Source organism: Seriola aureovittata, chromosome 22, assembly GCF_021018895.1.
Source record: "Seriola aureovittata isolate HTS-2021-v1 ecotype China chromosome 22, ASM2101889v1, whole genome shotgun sequence".
In the NCBI taxonomy this organism is placed as follows: domain Eukaryota; kingdom Metazoa; phylum Chordata; class Actinopteri; order Carangiformes; family Carangidae; genus Seriola; species Seriola aureovittata.
This window is the reverse complement of record NC_079385.1, coordinates 9,737,793-9,758,537: the sequence shown is the minus strand read 5'-3', so window position 1 is coordinate 9,758,537 and position 20,745 is coordinate 9,737,793. Positions and strand designations below refer to the sequence as shown.

The window sequence follows — 20,745 nt, the reverse complement described above, 5'->3', positions numbered from 1 at the left end:
AATAAGTATTCAAATTAGGCATAAATTTTACATGCCCAATGTTTAAAATATTCAGAGAAAGACTGTCTGATTGCCTTTACTACGATTTTATGAACATTCTAATGGAGCCTGGATCTCTCCTTTTTTTTTTTTTTTTTTTGCTTTCTTTCTTGGACCGGCGATGGATGTTCAGAAAACTTGAAGATATATGAGAAAAGGAAATAAGGGTTTTTTAATAAGATCTGAATCCAATGCAAACTACCGTGGAAGTCCAAGGAAAATTGCTACTTTGATATTAACAAACCAATGAAATTTGCTTTTAATGTGCTTATATGTGATTACTGATGTATAAAACATTAATATCATATAAAGAAAATGTAAGAAAAAAATTAAATAAATCAGACAACATAACTTAGGTCAAGAAAAAAAAGAGAAGCATGATAAGAATTTCTTAGACAAACAATAAAAGCTGAATGTCCAGTTTAGTTAGCTATAATCTTCCCTCCCTCCTCCTAAATAAAACTGGTGCAATATGTCTAACTGCAACATAATGACAATGCAGATATATGCAAAGTATATTCGCAGAAATCAGATGGTGCTTTAACCTTAATGACAGCAGTGAGATAAATTAATTAGCCATCTAAAGGCGGCATTCAAATCTGCCAATTAGAATGTCAATTAGAAACACAGCCAGGCTGCAATGATGAGCGGCGACCGAGCTGCGGCTCTGACTGTGGGGGAGATGGAACTGTCACAGATCAAGACGCGCACATATACATACACATGCACACACTCAATACTCAAGAGAGACAGACAGTGACAATATTCAGCACCTGAGGGTGTGACTGAATGCGAGTGTGTGTCTACATTTGTGTGTGTGTGTGCCTACCACAGGTTCTCCATGCCCTGTCCCCTCTCTCCCTGAGGGGTACCAGCCCTGACCCTGGCTCAGCCTGTCCTAAACCAACTGGGTCGGAAGGAGCCACGCCACATTGAGCTACAGTATCAACTGGGGCCCTGGCTCTGATCTGCGCCGGTGCAGGCAGCTTTAATGCCGCATGAGTGAGGCTCGCCGGCTCATCCGCACGTGTGTTTGACATCCCATAAATTGCCGGCGTCCTGCATTTCAACACACCCGCTGTTTGATGCTATTTCCTCAAGCCACAATCTTCCAATGAGGGAGAACCTAGACTACTTATTATCATGATCGGAAACAGAGAGGAGGGCTGTCATTGCCCTGGTAATACGCTGGTAATTCTCTAGATGTATAGCTTTGGGAAGGAAGATGATAGTGATACTAAGTGTTTAGGTTGTGGGGTGGTGGAACGATGGTGAGAGACGGAGATAACTCTCTCATCAATAGTCGCTGATGGCTCCAACATTTCTCCTCAGGTGGAGGCTCAGTAAGACACAGACAGACACTTTATTTGCAAAGCTTTAGACCAACTCCAGCTTTTGTCTCATTCCTTGTGCAACCATACCCTTGCTTGCTATTCCTCTTCAGCTTGAGCAAATGTTTACACTTGAATCTCACACTATGCAAATCTGTCTCTTCCATCAGGTACGGAATCTGAGAAAGGGTCCTGACGACGCATTTGGCCCAGAGATTGGGAGAATTTCTCCTCTTTCTTCCGAGAAATGACACAACAAAGGTGTAAGGAGAATTGAGCCTTTCATTGCCTCTCTCACACACACACACACATTCGCTCTCTCTTTCTCGCACACACATACACACCAAACACACACCTATCATTAAAGGGGAAAGAAGCAGCCCTCCATCTTTGTTTGCGAGCTCTAAAAGCCCTTAATGTAGCCTCATTACCTGGCCTGTCTCCCGCTCTATCATGTGCAGTAAACACACACTATGACACTGGCCATCCATCTAGTGGGAATACACAGCTGTCTGCTGTGCTCCAACACTGTCTAGGGAACACTTGGGAATTTAACACACACTCTCACACACACGCACGATACGTTGTTAACACACAACGGGCTTGACACTGGTTTCGTTCAGAGTCTCTGGGCTATCCATTTTCAGCGTGAGGATGTTCTCCGCTGTGTCTCCATCTAGAACAATGATCCATTCCCTCATCTTATATGCATGAGTTGCAAAAAATATTTTCATTAGGAAGACAAAAAAGGAAACGGGGGGAAAAAAAGTGACCGGTAAATCTATGATCCCAGACGTCCATTCATTATCAGCTCACATTTCAGGTGGCTGGCTGGAATTCTTTTGGTTTGTAAGATCAAAATAAAAAAAATAATAATAGAAATTACATTTCACAGTCTGCTGACTCCTCACAGCTCTCTGATCAAGTCAAGATATGGTTACCATTTAAAATAATCACAGATTCTGTGCTTGAGTGAAATTAATTCATCATTGCCATAAGTTGCTATGCATACAAAATAAAGAAGTAACTGGGCAAGGGCAAGGGCTCACATATTCAATACTTCAGATTGCTTAATAAATCAAAATGCCATGTATGTGCTGACTATAAAAATGGTGCTTAAAACCACCGTATTTTAAAGTGATAAATTTAATCTAAGATCAAATAATGAAGGGCAAAAAAAAAAAGTTTAAAATAACTTCATCAGAAGCCTTGCAGACATTTATACAAGGAAGACCATAAATTTATGCCTTCAACAAATCTTTGATTATGATCATATGTTTGTTTGTACTAGGGTGTGTACTGTCATTTTTTCTGGTAGCGAGTTGTCACAGCACAGGGACACCACAAGCAGTTTATTACAGCCTTCAGCTTCAAGCAGGGAGTTTGGAGTCGGAGATGGAAAAACGACCACTTGGAAAGCTATGTTCGACAAAACCCAGTCCCCCGGATTAACTAAGGCAAGCTAGGCTGTCGTGCCTTAGAATTAAAAGCTTCCTTTTTGGCACTAAAGGGCCACCATAAAAGAGCATTAATGACTACTTCTTATAAACCTGTGTATGGTAATGGTTTCTGCTCTCAGATATAGGAATTTCAAAAGTGCTTCACCGGTGAATAAAGATTGCTTTGGAAAGAAGGGGGCTGGAGAAATCATATTTACAAAATCAGGAGTGGTGCCAAATGAAAAGAGATGAATATGAATAATGGACTTTGCATTTTTCAGGATTAACATTATTCAAAGCAACAGAATCAAATGTGGTTATCTCCTGTCCAATGAGCCCTACATTGACAAAACCTCAGTCATATTTCAATTCTTCATTTGAGCTGACAATAAATTGTAGTTCTGTGATAGGAGACATTCAGTCAAGAATGTTCAGAACTTAATTCTCTTCTATTTACAATAAGGAGATGAGACAGAATAAGATAAAAGACAGACTATTTGCCACAGTGTGTAAGTGTCCCTGAATGGAGTGTGTGTGTGCGTCAAGAGTCAGTGTTTGTGGAGAAGAGAAAGGGGAAAAAAATGACGAAAAATGAAGAAAACCAGAGGAAAGAGTGTAAAGTGCATGTTCAATTGTGCGGTCTGCACAATGTCTCCTTAGAATCAAATGCAAGAGGCACTCATGAATAGTGTGCATGATACTATGTTAATACAAATTCATTTTTTATATGAATACAACCAGCTCTGAAATACGACAATGGCAAAACAGTTATTGTACATGGACTATCCAATTACTGATAAAAAATATTTTCAAAAATGGGGTGTAGGGTCAAAACATTAAATTAAAATCAACAATGAGTCATTCAGTAAAAATGGGAGAAAATATTTAAGATTAAAGAAATATTTTAGAGTTTATCCAATTGCCTTTGCTCAACAAAAAAGAGTGCTGCAGCAATAAATGCACACTTCTTAAATGTATTAGTGTAGCACAGCACACCCCTCACAGACAGAGAAAGAGGAGGAGAGAAACTTCTTTTCTCCAGCATTTAGGCTCGTCCCATATCATTTACATGTTACCCATCAGGCACCTCACTCTGCTGAAGCAGGAGACAGCCCCGCCGCTGCGGGTGAGCAAGACAGTGACGAAAGCTGATCAGTCGGCTCTCATTTGCATATTTGCCAATTCCATTAATTAACTCGGCCCACCTAATCAAGGCTAATTGACCTATAAAGAGGGGAGGCCTCATTGTCTCATCCAATCATCTTTACCAAGTGTAGAGGAGGTGCGCCGGTGAATGCAGGGCACTTCCGACCTAACTGTATTTATAGACCTCATGCGTGGCCCTGTTTCACTTAGAAAAGGCGTTTATTCTGTAAGCGATCAGGACCGAGCTGCTTTGACATGGAGCGCGAGCTGTGAAACAAAAAGAAGAAAATGGACAAATTCTTTACACTGCTCTGGTGCTCTTGTCGAGGGGAGAAGAGGAAAATCAGAGGAGCTAATGACAGTTGCTGGCCTGAGTCTCCGGTGCTCTCCACAGCACGGCAGATCCAGCGGACAGGCGCAGGGAGCCAGCCGCGGCCGGCACAGCTACAGAGACATAGCTCATTGTGACGTTTCCAGTTATTTCTGGTTGATTAGGGCCATTATGTCTCCAGCTCTGATTTATGTTGTCATTCCCCCTCAGCAGTCCTGCATCGATAGATCTTAATGAATTGGTAAATAAGGGTGAAGATTGCAGTTGACAACACCGCAACATTCCTCATTCATACCAGACAAGATTTATGTAACCAATTAGGAGCATAACAGGGGGAGACTGGTCAGGAGAAAAAATAATCTTTCCACAGGAAAATTACCAAAGTCTAACCCAGGACAAAATAGATAATGGGCAGTCTTTACCACCGGCTTAGTCACACTTTCTCCATGCCCGGTTGGGGACTTTAAAACTGCTCAGAAGAAAGGATCCCTCCTGCCCCTCGTAGGATTAAGAAATTGATTTAACAAAAATATACAGAGACTGGTTGACAGTGTGTAGTGCCTGACTGCTTGACTGCACCTTTCCATTTCAAAAACACACATGACTATTCAAGCCACATCTGAATAATGTCCAAACCAAAGATGATGATGGAATCAACAGATTAAAAATTAAGCCCTCGCCAACAAAGCACCACTTTGATATGGAAATGTTAAATTCAAGAAGCCACTCTCTCTCTCCCCCCCCCCCCCCCCCCCCCCCCCCCCCACAGCCATCCAAAACAGAACCAATAAAAATGAGAAGGGGCGTGCATCTGTGTGTAGGTGTGTGTGTGTGTGTGTGTGTGTGTGTGGTGGGGGCACGCAAATGAACTGTTCACTTAATGTTTGATACATCGACTAAAAAAATTATCATTTGCATTTTTTAATAGTCTCGTATTTCCATTATTTAATTTCCCTACACTGCAGTTCCAGGAATCTGTTCGCAGACAAATAAAGGCCTCTTTGTCATTAAAAAAAATCTAGATAAAAGTGCTGATCATCAATAGCCAGCGACAGGCCAGGAAGACCCATAGGGCAGGAGTGAACAGAGGTGGAAAATTAAAGCAGAGTGATACGGGAGCCGGCTCCTTTCAGCCTCTCTCCCTTCAAGCACATGCAAATGAGGCCGTGCTGCTTAACTGCATCATTTATGTGGATAATAGCGGCATCATCATTACGGGAACTCAAATTAAATTACATCACAATTAGCATAACAAAGTGATTGGTTAAACTTTCAAAACAAATAACGCGGCTCTGCTAATGAACAGTGTTAATTGGCCAGTGTGCATTCTAAATAAAACATGTAGGTAAACATGTGTTTTAGTTAAACAATTTCAAAATTCATTTTCTCCTTTTTTCCTCTCAAACAAAACAAGGCAGATGTGGATAGAGGAAATAAAAAAAAGAAGAAGACGACTCAAAACTGAATATTGCCAGGGGGATTTGTAAGCTGAAATATAAAATGTGTAGCATTTAATTTTATTGCGCTAAAGAACCTATTATATGCCAGACTCTGGAGAACAATGTAAATTATCTGCCTTCAAAATGGAGTTTGGCCAATTCTCCATGTGAACTAATCACATAGCTCATTATGCATTAGGGTATTAAATTATGAAGAGGAGTCCCTTTCGCATTCCTGCACAAAGCCCTATGAAATGTTAATAATATGCCCACAATAGCCCAATACCATGCCTTGCTCAACCTCATCAATATTTAAGTAAACAAATTATCCCACTCGCCTTTGATAAAGATAATTAGTGCTTCACAGATTATCAGTCTTGTGACCTCTCTCCTCTCCAAACTTAACATCTGATCCAAAGAGGTTTTTTTTCCCCCAATACCAAGAGATGGGAGAAAAACAAATAAGTCAAACTTCAAGTAAAAGCTTTGCCCTCTCGAAACACATATCTGCAGCTGATTAATGTTTGATTGTTATTAGCTTATGAAAGGTTATACAGTGGCTGTGCCCTTTAATTCTGTTTAACCATAGTGGTGAATCACTGTCCTCTTGATTTTAATGATCAATGATTAGCTTAGCAAGCAAGTAGCAACATCTGAAAAAACAAAAAAAAACACACTGACCAACTACTAGAAGAGCAGAAATACCAGAGTAAGTGAGTTCAAACACACATGCACTCACTCATACAGGCACACAAACACAAAGCCACATCGGTGCACAGGCGCACACAGTCACTTGTACGCATGAACACACACACACACACTCACACACACACACACACACACACACAGACACACACACACACACACACACACACACACTCTAAGCCATTCATCAGCACTAATTAAGCAGCAGATTAACAGAGCCCACAGACCAAGGCTGCACGGTTACACAGTGGGACGACCAGCGGGGAAGGCAGGAGACACAGCCCGGCAATAAAACACAACCATTAAACACAGCCAAGAGCCTGGAGTCGACTACGGATGACAGAGGATTGATGGATGGATGGATGGATGGATGATGGATGGAGAGATGGATGGATGGACAGAGTCTGCCTGACTTTTTTTTTTTTTTTTTACCTGAAAGTGAGGAGTGCCAGAGAGCTTGACCAGAGAACAGAGTGCTTGCCTCTGCCACTGCCGAGGGTGTCTAGCAGCAACGGCCACAAGTCGACTGGTGTCACCGCGTGGAGAGGCAACACTATCTGTGTCATCACTTCAGCCGTGTTTATGGGGGATGGCATCATAAACAAGCCAGCTCCCCCCACACCCCCCCACACCCCCCGCCGCCACCCGCCACCCACCACCCACCATCCAGCCCCCGCCCCAGCTCCCCCCGCTACCTCTCTCTCCTCTCCTCTCCTCTTCTCTCCTCTCCTTTCCCTCTCTCGCCGCCTCACCACCACCGTGCCATTCATGCATACTTAAATCACCCTCGCCCCATTAAAAAAAAAAAAGGGAAAAAAAAAGAAAAGAAAGAAAGCCCAGACGCCTCTCCTGACAATTATTCTATCATTTCCAGTTGTCACCGGGGCAATTACCGACCGGGGCCCCCTGTGTGGGTCGGACATGCAGGCCCGATAGGAGAGGCTTGGGTTGGGGGAGAGAAGGAAGAGAGTGGGAGAGGGTATAGTGGAGAGAGTATGTGTGTGTGAGTGCATTTGTGCGTGTGCATGAGTGTGAATGGAAGGGGGGGGTCATGTACAAAATGGAAATTTATGACAGAGACACGGTAGCTTCTTTCTCTCTCCACACTGGAAATAATTAGACAATCATTTCTTATGCCTGCCACTGATGAAATATATCACAATTACTGGAAAACACTACTTATCATTTCATTCCCCACTTTATTGGAAATGAGAGACATGGCAATTCTTAGTTAGATCTTAATTTTACTGTCTTTTAATTCTGGGGGTGACCTTTAAATCTAATTCTTTTTATTTATATCAGTTGCTTTTTAAAAGAAAGTATAAAGAAAAATTTGTTTATCTGTGTTATGGTGCAAATGTGTAAGAGGGACTATGTGTGTAGGTGCTCTGTGTGTGTGTGTGGGTGGGTCCTGTGTGTGAATGAGAGAGTGTGTGTATGTGAGAGAGTGTGAGGGGACCTTCACACGGGGAGCACCGTGACTCCTCGCAGGATGCTTGCCGCCTCTCCCCTTGCACCTCGCCTGCATGCTTACCAGGCAGCTCGCGCTGCTCTTGCTCTATTCGCACATCTGCTCCTCTGAACACTCTCTCTCTGTTTCTCTCTCTCTCCTGTGCAAGTGCACATACACACATACACACACACACACACACAGACACACACACACACTTACACACGACCTGCCGGACTGGCTCTCTGCTTTGCTCTATGCAACCGGCTTCGCTGAGACGAGAGGGAAACGGAGACAGAAGCAGAGCTGGAGGACGCCGCTACGAGAGGTGCATTCGCGGCAAAGGTATGTGTGTCTGGCTTTTTTTTGTGCTTTTCTTTTCACCTCTGATTGTGTGCATGTCAAAGTGTGTGTGTGAGTGTGTCTCTGTGTAGATGTAAAGAGTCTGAATGGGATTAGTAAAGGGCTGAGCTGCAGTCGCTAGCCTCCACACTGTGCTGTGGCAGGGAGTGTATAGGGCTCTTAAAAACAATTAGCCATATCACATCCATGCATTACCAAGTAACACGCTATCACAAAGCACTGCTACGATACCACAAGTACTGAAAAAGAGAGAAGGAGAGAGTTACAGATAAAATGACCTACCTTTTAAACAATGAGAGAGAAATCCACTCTCCCCGGTAAGAAGCATTTGAAGAAATATTCTCAGAAGACTGGAAGCATTAGTGTGTTTCAAAAATGAAGAGAGGGGGGAAATGCCACTAGTAGAAAAGAGCATCAAAAGTGGAAAAAAAGGGGAAAAGAAAAAAAAAAGTAGAGAGAAACTAGCTGACGCTTACTGTCAAAGACATCACCAGAGAAGTATTTACAGCGGTATTTACAGTAGTGAGCGGGGAGAGCACCTCTGCCTGGTCACGTCTGAGAGACAGTTGCCGTTTCAGTGCCGCCTAATTAAAACAAGTCAGGCAGCCCCGCTGGATTGTTTTGACGCCCGAGGACCAATAGTACACAAAAACCAGTGGCTTGATCAGTGGGGTAGGGGGGCTGGTCGTGGGGAGTGGAGAGGAGGGGGCGGAGGGTGGTGAGAGTTGGCAAAGGAATGGTGTGTTAGAGGGGGGGGTGTTTCTGTGTGTGTGTGTGTGTGTGTGTGTGTGTGTGCGTGTGTGTGTGTGTGTGTGTGTGTGTGTGTGTGTGTGTGTGTGTATCCAGGGGGGGGTTTCAGAAGAGGCATTTTGTAGAGGAATCTGAGAGGGGAGGGAGACCACAAAGGTTCAGAACTGGGGAGACTTCCACATGCCGAATGCTCCCTCACTTTTTCTTAGACAAAATGCTAAAATGATGCTTTTTCTTTAAATACCTTTTTAAGCATGAAACAATACGCCTGGCCACACTCAAAGCTCATCCTAAACACAGTGAGTCTGTGGGAATGGACGATATTAAATTAAAGAAAATATATATAAAAAGTGAAACACGAGGCTGATTAACATTTCACAGCTTTTCCCCCCTCAGTCACAGTTTTTAAAAGCTTGGTTTGCCACTTGATAAAAGGCAAACGTGTCTGTACAGATGTCTTACATGAAGATTCAGATATTTGAACAAGTCTCTCCTAATGAATTACTTCAGTATCTCAAACAGGAACCGCGAAAACCACCAGTCCCCACCGCCTGCTAAAGAAGCCGTGAAAGCTGAAGCGAGCCAAATTAAGCTGGGCTGGGCTCACATGTGCTGGATGTGGTGTATCGACTTGTTTCTCCTACTGTAAACAATGCACAACAGGCAATGAGATGAAACATTTAGGGCTAATGGTGTTTGCCAATCCTTTTGTCATTTTTTTTGTATTCCCTCCTCTTTCTCTCTCCTTTCCTTTCTCTCTCTCTCTCTCTCTCTCTCTCTCCCTTGCATGCCACAGATGTTTTTCTTAGTCGCTCCAGCAGACAGGAATCTACTGGCAAGAAGAAAGGCTCGGTCTTCCCCAGGAGAGAGGAGTACAAAGCCCCCAGTCTGCACACAGCAGATGCAGAAAGCCAGTCCATCTGCCACCAACTCGATGTGCCACATGGGCCTGAGAGATTTAATACAAGAAGGGACATTTTTTTATGTGCCTACATAAGTTTGTGCCATATAAACAAAATCCAATGCAAACACACATTTAAATGTGGCTGAGATGCAACTCCAAAATTAAAGTCACATTAAAAGACGCACACATGTGCAGGCACACAGGCATCCACAGCTTGAGGTTATAGGGAGTGCAACTTTTATGTTTTGAAGAGAGGCACCCAGGGCAACTATGACAGATTTATTTAGGAAAAGATGTAGCCCCCAGCGCGGGGTAAAGACCACTTGAACTCGCAGCTCTGAGTGGTGCACTGGCATGATTTAACAGGCTCTGAATAGTACATTATCTCCCCGGCTCCACTGGAGCATATTTCAGCCGTATGATATCATTATTAAGAGACCAACACAGACCAAGAGATGTAGCATTTTCATGTCAACTGTCTGAGCTCTGAGGCAGAGAGAGTAAACACCAAACAATCATGGGAGAGTGAGAGAGACAGTGGGAGTAAGGGCAGGAGAAAGAGAGAGAGGGAGAGATGACAAGAGTGCAAAAACAAGCAAGAATGAAAAAACAGCGACAGAGAGGCAAAGGGGGCTAACATTAAACAACTGCTGTTAATTGCTCTAAGTGTCCACATTATGCCAGTAATTTCTCCCATTTCTCTTTCAGTGCTGAGGGCTTCAGACTAGAATGCTCCTTTAGCCCCTTTAATAAACTACTCAGAGCTCCTCACTGGAAAAGACAAACAAGAGGCCTCTGGCCTTAGAAACATTCGCTTCACTAGGGGGAATGCTATGCCTATTTCTACACATCTGTGACAATTGTGTGCCCCCTCCCTTCAGGTATTTATTCCCTATGTCTCTTCTTCCAGTGCTTTCTGCTGCCAAGGTCAACAGAGACAAACAGGCCCACCAGCGTCTTGATGTGGTGGCAGCGGAACAGTGAGAGGAGAAAGGGAGAGAAAGGGGGGAGTAGACATGTGTAGTGGATACAGTGGGGAGGGGTGATGGTGGCAGCAGCTGGTTACCAACCCTGGCAGGAGCTGCAGCAGCAGTGGGGGGAGCAGTGATCTGAGATGCAGTGCAACTCCGTGACAACGATGGCGATGGTTTTCGCATCTCCTGGCACTACTTCCACAGTTTAGACACACACACACACACACACACACACACACACACACACACACACACACACACATACACATACACTACTACTACTACTACTACTACTACTACTACTTAGATTCATTTTCAATTAAAACCACCATGAAGTGCATTGCCTCTGGGGCATTAGACAAAGTCAAGCGACCATCACAGTGGTTTCCCTCGTCATTCCTGCCACCATCACTTCAGCACTAGCAGGCCACCACAAAGTACAAGCACCGCCGTAAGGTTTGTCAGTCAGTGTCAGCCTAGCCTTCAACAATGTGAATCACTCCTTATTAACCCTTTACAAACTATTGCCTCAAAACTGCATGTTCATGATATAAATGAGTGGAATTTAGAAAAGAAAAACATTTCATGTGTTTAAAAAAAAAAACATGAATGACTTTTTAAATATACACAAGTGGAATCAGCACAAGAAACAAAGAGGATGGTGCACAGAGGAAAAGATTTTGTGGCTTTCCTGTGAATGTGAGGGTTGTATTTATTGGAGCCCAAGTGCATCAATGATGTTCGATGGGAAGTTATCCATTTGACTTCACTCCTCCTTCATCCATTCTCACATTTAAGTGCCAGTCAGTGAAAAAAAAAAAAAAAAAAAATGAAGTGATTTCACCGTCTGCTCAAATGTGCTCAACTGCCCCTAACAACTCCCACACAGTGATAACCAGTGTTTCCAAAGAGCCAAACACCACACATGTGAAAACAGAGCACACACATCAGCACCATTCATTAGTTGTCACACAAGCACAATTCATGAGCCACTTAGTCCTGCCTACGAATAAATAAATAAATAAATAAATAAATAAATGAAAGAGCCAAATAAGGCATAATGAGGTGGTAGGGCTCTTTTTAGTCCTGGGCAATGCTGATCACACGATATGTTGCTTATGGCCAGAGAGCAGAGACCATTACGGACCGGTGATTATATAAGTGGTTGGAAGGCAGCACCATTTTAATATACTGTACTTAAGCACCAGGGTATCCATGGCAACTTGCCCTGCACCGCGCATTCAGAAAATCCCTAATGAAATGCCTATTAAGTGGCTGATAATGACAGTGTCCAAATATATTTGCATATGTATTTCACTGGCTGAAAAAAAAAATTGACTAGTGAATGAAGGTAGGGAGTCTGATTACTGCAATCACAATAATAAATATGTTGATTTTGTTTTGTTTGTTGTTTGGAAAATTGTGGTTATTATAGAAAATATTCAATTTCTTAATAAGTGAGTAACACATAAACGTAAGGCTGCATACTTCGGTATACAAAATGACTAATATGTGTATAAGTGTTGCTTTTAATAAAACTTATACAAGGAAAAAAAGTTGTGGCGATGGGTGTGAATTGAGGCCTCATTGCCTTCCTCTGGGAGTCTCCACATGTGACTTCCATTTGCGACTTTGGCTGAGTGCCCAACAGGACATCCCTGAGAGAGTGTTTGCTTGACTCAATACAACAGCCCAAGTAAGCAGTGTGTTGTGGGGGGGGGGGGGGGCCCGGCTTCGGGTTCCTATTGAAAATAAACTAGGCTGTACATTCACTGGGCCCAGAAATATCAACACGCACTGCAAGGAGCCACGTATAGCACTCAGCAGTGTTCCGCTGGTGCCTCTCCAAGGCTTAATGATACCTGCACCTCCCCTCCAGCTGCTTCTGCCGACACTGCTGCTACACACAGACGGCAGGCGGGTGGGAATTAAAGTATACATTACAGCAGAAAAATAAAAAGAGATCGAAATGACAGAAGTCAGACAGTTCAAGCTGACCGAGCCTCTTGAAACGAAGGAGCTTGTAGACTAGCGACAGACACTCCAGGTTAAATTGGCCCTCCTGTGCCGCCTCTTATTTTCCCACCACTACAGCTGCCTCCAATGCCCAGCCCCCCTTCCTAAAAAAAAAAAAGAAAAAAAGAAAAATAGCTTTTCTTCAAAAGCGTATTTGAATTAAACGAGTTGCTGAAATCAAAGGCTCGGCTGAGCCGGGTAAATTTAAACAAGCAAGTGCGGCTCACAGCAGTTTACCTGTTATACAGCAGATTGGAATTAGATGAAAGAGCAGAGCATGGCAGACAACTTCCCTTTTTTCACAGTAGTAGATATTATCATATAGAAAAGGCGGCTGCACTTTAAATTAGATTCCTACTTAGAGGAAAGTACACGCTACTCAGTTGTTGTTTTTTTTTCTTCTTTTAATGTTCCTGGCCACTGAGATGTCATCAAGATTAAGAAACTGCTCAAAAAATGTAAGAAACAATAGTCTTTTCATGCATTCAGATTTCCTGTTAGGGATGAATCTGAAACCCATTTATGACAGTGATCTGTAGTGTCTGAGGATCCCACAGCTCCAGCTCTGCCAAAGAGATTATCATTCCCAGAACCATAGCTACACAGTTGAGTGGCGGCAAGACAGGCTCCACTGACAGTCAAAAGAGCACAACACCTGTATATGCTATGCAACAACCACTATCTAAGGTCCAAGGAATCCTGTCAATGCTTTTGCAAGTAGCAATGAAAAATACTTCCATTTGGAATGAGAGGAATATTAAATACTGACCATGAATTAGATGTCAGGGAAAGTTGTGGAATCATCTCCAGAAGCAATTGAGACGTGGAGCATTCTGTTTCTTAGTGCTGGAGAGTGGACTTCAGAGTCCTCTGATTACCTCGGCCTTCTGACTTACTGCTGACACAGTGGCTATCCATTCATGACTAAAACACCATTCAGCTAGACACCAATTACACCTAAAAAACCCTGATCAAATTAATTCAGGAAAATGGTATTCCAGCAAAGAATAATAAACTCATTATATGGAAATTTCAAACTCCTCTATTCTCCACACCGCGGCTAATTCAAACCTAATTTTTACTAGCCACTAATTTGAGGGCGAAGGGCGGGGGATAGGAATTACATCTGGAGGTAATTTATTGTGTGGAACTGAGCCCATTGGAGGCTACGATTCCCCTCCATCCCCCGCTAAAAAAAAAAAAAGAAAAAGAAAAAAAAAACATAAAAAATAAATAGAGACAGACAGACAAGACATAGAGAAGGAGCTACTTAGGTGAGAGGGACTTCCGGAGCACTGAAACAACACCTTTCACGAAAATGTTTTCATTGTGCTGTCACCAGACACAGGCTGGAGAGGATATAGGTGCTGCAGGAACGGCACAGGCAGAGAGACAGATGCGGACACTGATAAATAAAAGAGAGAGGGAGAAAGATTTTCAGGAAATGTGGGACTTCTCATAAGGTTCTGGCTCCTCCAGACAGCTGCACTGGTTCAGGATTTATCAAATAGCCAAAGATGTGGAAGTTAAGAAAGTGCGTGGGTGGGTGGGTGGGGGTAATTTTGCCTCTGCAGCTAGGTGTTGTGCCCACTCTAAAGGCTCATGGTTTATGAGGACGTCTGCCTCTCAAGTGACCAGCTACATCTGGGCTGCCTAAGTGGGCTGCCTAATAAATGGCACAGTTTCCCAATGATCTGCAGTTTCAAAGCACTGAGTAAAGGGTATCCAGCTGTATCAGTTTCACTGTACGGACGCGAACTTAACAGGTATTTGCACGGAAGTATTTGTAAGGAGCAGAGGAGACCAGACGCGGACAGATTTGAATGATTTTCCTTGATTACTCTGATCATATTGAGAGAAGGAAATACGAAGTTTGGCTCCCCACAATCAGGCACAGTGAAAAATCCCTGCAGGAGGACCTTAACATGTGATAGAGAAACTTGCCTCAGTCCCTTCCACACCAGAACCCCCTGCTCTCCACTTCCATACTGTGCCACCCCTCCGACACTAAATGTGTTTTCCAAATGAAAATAAACGGAGTCCAACCAGTTTGAGGCAGTCATACTCTGGAATATGAGATCAAATAAAGGCTTCTGTGGAGGCTGAAAGGAGAAATGAAATGGCTTCTGAGGGGAGATGTACCGAGTAATAAAATTACTCCTTTATATCTTCCTAAACAGCAGATGTTCCCCTGGAGTGGGTGAGGGCTTCACTTTGGTCAAAGACAAGTATGCAAGTGGCAATTTTTCCTTCAGGGAAGATTCCCTGATACACTTCTTGAGACTTGGCGCACCGCAATTTTCTGAAAACGAGAAACTATTTCAGCAACAAGTTAAGCGGAACTTTGGAAGTTTCACTTTGATGATGTGCTGCTAGACGCTGTCACTGAAAGGTATGTTCCATTAAATTGGAACAGCAAGATGATTCATAAGCCTATTGCTTTTCAATGAGTTCAAACTAGGCTGAAATGTTCAGCTGAACAGTTGTATTTTATACTAACACATACAGTTGACTTGGAACTGACCGTGATGTACCACAAACACTGTGAATCATCTTCGGGATGAAAAATGTCACTACTTTGAAATTGGTTAGCTATTCCAGTTATACAAGCACTATTCCATTTGGCATTGGGAGAAATTTACAACAAAAGTATGACTCTAACTACTTAAAATCATGCAATTGATTTGTATTCTTAAAAAGCTGGTCACAATAATATTCAGATGGACTTTTTTGCAAAAGCAGAAGGACAATATTAGAGGAAATTTGCAATTGGAGAGAATACATTATAATTCATTATACAGTAGCTATTAAACCTCCAGTAAAAATGGTTTAGTACAAGGATTGAGCCACTTATCAGACGTACTCACTACCTTTAAAAGCTGTCCATGTTCAGTGCTCTGAGTGGCAAAAAAGCAATCGCTGATGACTTTGAAAATAGGACTAGATGTACAATTTATCAAAACAGACACGGCTGGCAGGGATTTCAGAGAATCAAGGGTTGTAACTGTTTGTTCAAAATCATAGGAGAAAGGAAGACTGCAATTTACAGAATTAAAAAAAAAAAAAAAGAAGAAATTCAGCCACACCATTTTGAAAAGTTATCAATGGAGTGGTTTGGGTTATATTGTCCAAAGATTGCCTTAAAGAAATTTAAATAAGGAAAGTGTATTGTTCACAAAACTGATTCATCTTGTGAGAGATTCACAGTATGCTGCGTGGATCACGTTTTATCCAGAAAGTGGTGTACCTTTCTAATACTATGTTTGAATGTGTTCTCTTAATGAGGTTAATTGAAGAAAATTATACAACAAATTAAATAAATTACTCGTAGAAGCACACAAGTATCCGTGTTTCAGTTTGTTTTATGCAGTCTTGGCATGTAATTAAGTGGTTTACACCAGGTTGATGATGTTTGTGCTGTGACTATGAATTAGTTTCTGGCGTGAGCATAACACAGAACTTTATTCTCAGTGACAACCTGCAAGACTGTTGTTTACAAACATATACATGTAGAGAGCAGACTCATTAAAGATCTCATAACACTAGACCCCAAAAATAGTGTGTGGAGCGTGCATCAGTGGCTTAAACATTCGTCAAGCTATCATCATGGGTGACTCTTAATTTATACAAAGGCACCCAATTATACTTAGAGGCAAAATGTTCAACACTTTGCAAACTTGGGAAACATCATTAACTTTCTCTCTGTATTGCCTTTTGCCTCTGTCGTCGCCTGTTGCCATCTACTCAGGAAGACAAATGGCGAAGGGGATGTTTCTGACAGCTTAAAAGTACCCATCAGCTGCCTGTGAGACATCTCCCTGCACATCCAGCCCTGAACCTCCCCAAACAAACAGCAGGCTCCACTTCAAATACATAGCAGGACTATTAGGTAATCTTCTCCTTTGTTCACTCTCCCTCAGCCTTGGTGACTAACCTCAATCTCTCCCTCTTCCACCTCCAGCCTTCAAGCTGACAACACAACACTTAATGCTGCCAGAACCATAGGAAAGGGCCGTGATGAATGGCTAGGAATTATCTGGAAATATACACAGACTATCTTGCGTATTCAGAGACAAGTTGTATTTGTTGTGTTATGATGACAGTACCGGTATGGTTTGAAAGTGAGAGGGAGAGAGGCGAGGAGGGCGGCAGCACAAGGGCTCTTTGTTTTGGGACGGGACAAATCTGAGGTTTCCTTTTGGATATTCAATATCCTGCAAGGTACCAAACAGAGTTACAGTAGTCTAGTGTCTGGGCTTTTTTGGGAGGGGAGGGTGAGGAGGAGAGGCTTGCTACATGTGTCTGTGAATTGTTGCATGCTTCTTAGTCAATTGCTGTGTGGCTTGCATGAGTCCCTTCCAACAAAGCCTGGGAAATCAATCAATCTGCAAAGAAATACCTCTTATGCCAGATGTGGCACTCGAAAAAAAAAAAAAAAAAAGGATTAAAAAGACTTGCTTGTATTAGGGGCTCTAAAGGTCCAAACAAGCTTAAAACCATGTTGAAATGAAATATTTATTACAAATGAATCAAGCTGTCAAAATGCTACCTACTTCACTTTGAATTTCTGCTTGTTAGTTTAGGTGGCTTCTCTAAGGCGAAGCATGTCAAATCTGTAAGTGTGTAAACGTCTTACTCTGAAATATATCTCCACTATTTACTTTACAAGTTACCAAGGAGAATGAAAGACAAATGTTTCATTAGCAGGTGACTTTTTTTTTTTTTGGTTTCTTTTACAAGTCTTCAGTAGTTCCGCTCCTTGACACTTATACACGCACTCTTGCATACACTGAATATAATTATAAATGCAAGGCTTGCTATAGGGAGCTGAACTTTTCACACCTTTCAAAGCCACAAAATTGGATGGTTTTGTGGTTGTGCAGCTGCCGCTCCACGCTAATGCAAGGCGGTGTCATATGAAAAATATTCCTCTCCCCAAACCACAGGGCTGGTCATTAATGAAACACAGGCCGCGCAGTGAGGTCATACAGAGTCTAGATTTCAGCAGCCACACTTAAAAACCGCTCAGAGAGAATAGAGAAACATGAACACAAATCAGATTCCAGCTCCAAGGACGGGGAAAATAAATAAATAGAGAAAGGCACTGGCCCCTCTCACATTTTCCCCCAGCGCTCTGCAAACAACCGTCAACTGCAGCTCAGAAACAGCTCACAATGAGAGCAGACTAAACAATCTGGTCCCGGCCAAGGAAAATGCTAAGCAACTCTGCACACAGGATGTCTCACCCTAATTGCCAACTATCAAATCTCACAATGGAATCTATCCATTTGGCAAAATCTTCACAGCAAACTTGGCAGTATACTTTTGCTTTTAAAAGTGTCAACTTTTGCGATGAAAAAAAGATGGAGAAACACAATTGTCAAGAATTTCATTTCTATCTTGGATTTGCTGGGGTTTATTGAGCTTACAGAAAAACTAGCAATAATGTGTGCTGAGAGGAAAAAACTTTTATTAGATAAAGGTGCTAGGGGTCTTGTAAACGAGTGATTAAAATCCTCAGCATTAAGATAAACAGACTAAATAGGTCCCCAAAGACGTGCAGACTCAGGAAGGAGAGAGAGCAAGGGCGAGACCAGCTCAGCACGAGAGACTGACGGACTGTGTACTGGAGGTGGGCATGGGAGCGTAACTGGAACCTTGGGACTGGTATACGAAACAGGGTTACTAGGAGGGACTGGGCTCTAAACAGGAAACTAATGGGACAGTCTCCACCATCCACCATGTGGCATTGTATTTTCCAGCCAGTCAAAGCCATGCTCGCAGAGACCCCATGACTTCAAACAGCCAAAATAGCAGCACATTCATGAAACAGAACAGAACTACTGGGAATTAAAGAAGGCAGGGGAAAAAAAAAGAAAACACACACACACACACACACACACACACACACACAAAAAAAAAAAAAAGGTAGCAGGCCTCGACAGCAGATGGTAAAATTAACATTTCAACAGTTCCTTCCTTTCATGTAGGTCTCGGCAGAACTTTTTCTTTTTTGAAAAAAGGAAAAAAGTAAGAGGGGCTTGGATTTTGGTAAGATACAGTGGTGTAGAAGGCATCTGGAAAAGGGGAAGAGGAATATTGGCTTAATGCTCCTGATGGTCCACCTCTATGAAAAATTAAATAGGTCTGTTTTGCAGGTTTCCCCTCTCTAGAGTGCCCTAAGCTGTGTTATGGAAACATCATCTCAGTAATTTATACGCCAAAGAACACCTGGTGATGAAAGAAAATAAACTATTCCTCCCTTTTTTTCTCCATTAAAACCCAACACTTTGACTTTGTGGTCTCTCCCTTTGATGTTTCTTTTTCCACCTTTTTAATGTCCATCCATTTGGCTTATTTTGCAAGAAGTTGGCATCTATTGTAGTGTTAAGTCGTTCACAAAATGCTTGTCAGATTTCATTTTGAAGTCTTGATATAAACTTCAAAAGGTACTGTAGAGATGTTATCATGGAGAGACTGGAAGACTGAAGCATCTCTAATAAAGACCCAAACAATGGACAGCCTCTCTCATTTCCAACCCTGTCCAATGGAGCGTCTCAGTAGTACCCATTAATTTGGACACAGTTCTGGCTAAATTACATGTGTTCCACCTCTGTGACATTTTAAATGCAATTAAAAGCTGGTTATGGAAGTGTGCACGGACTTCCCTGTGATGAAGGGAAATCACTGACGTGATTAACATGCAAACGAGCTCATGCTGGCAGACTAGATTGGGGTTTGAAAACCTCAATTACTTTTGTGTGATTATCTATTTACCAGTACACAGATTTCCATTTCTCATCTCCAGCCGAGTTCCCCATGCACAAGCCTCAATTATACAAGGCACACCTTTATTTATGATGCGCACGATGCTGAAATACAAGCTCTAGTTATTTTTCACTGTGATGTATTGCACCTTTACAGGCTGCTCATGAGGCGGGCCACCAGAACAACACTTCCTAATGCTGAACCATTTGCTTTGTGAGCACTTAATATGATCTTGACCCCCACCACCCTAAACACCCCCAATCCATCCATCCAACCCCTATTTAAACTCAGTATAATCCTGCTTCCCTGTTAGACAGCAGTGAGAGTAATAGACAGAGGGCAGCCATTTGTCCTTTTCAATTGAATTTTAGGCTTTAATACCTTTTTATTTATTTCTAAACTCTAAACTATAACAATATGAGAGCCCTTTAAATGCATGAATGACTGTGTGTGTGTGTGTGTGTGCGTGTGTGTGTGTGTGTGTGTGTTTGTGCGTGTTTGTGCGTGTTTGTGCGTGTTTGTGCGTGCGTGTGTGTGTGTGTGTGTGTGTGTGTTGGGGGGAGAGATCCAACTATATCAAGTAGAAGTTCAGAGGAAGGTGTGCATTTAAATCAACTGCAGAAACACTCCAGGCCTTATAGTATATATCATCTTGTTGATGCAGTTATTAAAGTGACGCCTGGCAGCGCAGGAGGAATACAATTTAATCAATTTAAATGACTGGGAAGTAACAGATCTCCTATTTTTGTTTTGTTTTTTTTTTGTTTAAATTTACATTAAAATGTACATTACATTTTCCAAGCAGGCGAGATTTAAGAAACCCTCAAACGTTTTTCAAAGAAAAGACGCATCAAGCAAAAAAAAAGGAAAATACTCCAAAACACACAGAAAATTAATGCACTGTACAGTAACTGTGCCAATGTGTACTTGCTTTTCAACCACTTTATCTGAAGCATAATGATTTTTTAAAAATGGTATAGTGCATGATTTTATTGTTTGTCAGTGTTCCTGCCTGTTTCTCGGTGCCCAGGGACAGGAAGAGAAGGGAAGACACACATATCTGTGGCACAGCCAGGCTTTTCACATTGTG

The 20,745-nt window shown here is 42.3% G+C and overlaps 1 protein-coding gene across 8 annotated transcripts in view; it reads right to left on the bottom strand.

The window, feature by feature from the left end:
* The window catches only part of foxp2 (forkhead box P2), a 103,934-nt gene that overhangs the window by 63,250 nt on the left and 19,939 nt on the right, over positions 1-20,745 (bottom strand). The window contains exon 1 of one of the 8 annotated variants that reach the window (XM_056367730.1): positions 8,526-8,825. The exons of 5 other annotated variants lie outside the window; for them this stretch is intronic. The gene's annotated coding sequence lies outside the window, so the exon portion shown is untranslated. Of the gene's footprint in view, positions 1-6,862; positions 7,011-8,525; positions 8,826-20,745 lie in introns of those variants that run through there. 2 more of the 8 variants (XM_056367729.1, XM_056367734.1) reach the window with 2 other exon arrangements.